The sequence below is a fragment of the Dama dama genome, chromosome 17, assembly GCF_033118175.1.
Source record: "Dama dama isolate Ldn47 chromosome 17, ASM3311817v1, whole genome shotgun sequence".
NCBI lineage: Eukaryota > Metazoa > Chordata > Mammalia > Artiodactyla > Cervidae > Dama > Dama dama.
In genome coordinates, this window is record NC_083697.1 from 55,716,005 (window position 1) to 55,717,656 (window position 1,652).

Consider the following 1,652-nt stretch of genomic DNA (forward strand, 5'->3'; position numbering starts at 1 on the left):
GGCACCATCAAGATTACAAAGGTGATTGACTACACAGGGATTATTCCATTCTTTCTGGCGATGGGAAATCTTGGCATGGAATCTGGTGCTTGTCAGTTCAAGAGGCCTATTTGGCCATAGGTATGTTATTTCCATGGCTACTAGGCGCATAGTCCAAAGTTCACTGAAAATGCGAGCAGGCGTATAGTCCAAAGTTCACTGGGAATGTAAGATGGAGTTTCCTTCTTTTTCAAAATGGAGTCAGCTTGGCCTGTTCATTTCCTCTTTCATTCCTCCCTCTTGATGCTCTCAACTTCCAGTCTGAACATCACTCATTGGGATGTACTGCATTTTAGGTTTCCTGGTATATATTTGGGTAAATGAAGTCAGCCTCTGTGATACAAAATTAACAACACATTGAGAATACAAGGTCTACATAACAGAAACAACAGAACAACTATAACAATGTTTAATATAGTTGTCCACCAATCACACTTTACGCATGATAGAACAGAAGTCCAAAAAGGAAGATTGTCATCATACATAGATTTTACTTGATCTTTCATGCCATCTAGAGTGGCTGATATACTGCCAGAATAATCAGAAATATATACACAACATTCAGCTTTGATTATAGCACAGGTCACTCCTTGAGCGGCTCTAAGTATGTCTAAAGCCATTCTATTTTGAATTACCGCTTTTCTTATTTGTATTTGTTCAGTATTTAGTGCTTGAATAGCTCTTAGGCTGTCATTTAGGTTCTTTGGGTGAAATCAGTTAGAGTTCCAACTCTAATCATTATGTCCATAGTGCCCAATGAGGGAACAAATATAGCAGCCAAATAATCATACCAATGGAAAACTGATTGTGACCATCTGGCTCATAGGGAGGGTAAGTTTAAAGACCCTTGTACTGTTGACCTGATGTTTCCATGGGCAAAGGCCAGACCTGAAGTACACCTCCCTATCCATCCTGGGGGCGGCCAAGGCTGTAAGTTAGTCCCACATAACCAATGGGTGCCATTAGGAGCAATCCACCTGATTCTGGGATTGAATCCCCAGTCTGTCCCTGGCCACTGGAGGGTTGACTGGGATCTTAAGTAACTTTATAGGTCTTACAGTGCTCTTCTGTCAGAAGAAAGCCCATTGGTTTTAAATTCTTTTTATCTATCATTCAGTTATTATATCCAAAACTGTTTACATTTTGTTCCCAGCAAATTACAGCTATCCTAACAACTTGTCCCTTTTCTGGAGTAATCCACATGTATTCATCCCACATCTGGTAAAATTGGTCAAAATATCAGTTAATTTCTGATTGTTTGGACTTATCGGCTGTCACATAATATTGATAAGCATTTTCTGAGCTAAGAGTATAATTAAAATGTATCCTATGGCCATTTGTCAGATCGTCGGCCTTTTTATCGCACCAATGGGTAGTGGCTGCTGTGATTACAGTTTCTATACTCGATTTTTGTTGTTCTGCCCGATGCAAAAAATCACATAAACTAGGCACATCACCACTCCTTAGAGGTGATACCCAACACGGGAATCCACCCATGACAGACGTGGGCATGGCTCCACACACCCAGCAGTTAGTTTTTTTATGGAAGTCAGCATAAGAATGTACCCATGAAATGAAAATGTTGTCTTGTGCTGAAACTATAGCTAGTCTCA

At 40.2% G+C, this 1,652-nt stretch overlaps 1 pseudogene; it reads right to left on the reverse strand.

The window, feature by feature from the left end:
• Window positions 1-288: 288 nt before the first annotated feature.
• LOC133071846 (endogenous retrovirus group PABLB member 1 Env polyprotein-like) lies at window positions 289-1,275 on the reverse strand (annotated as a pseudogene).
• Window positions 1,276-1,652: the final 377 nt, after the last annotated feature.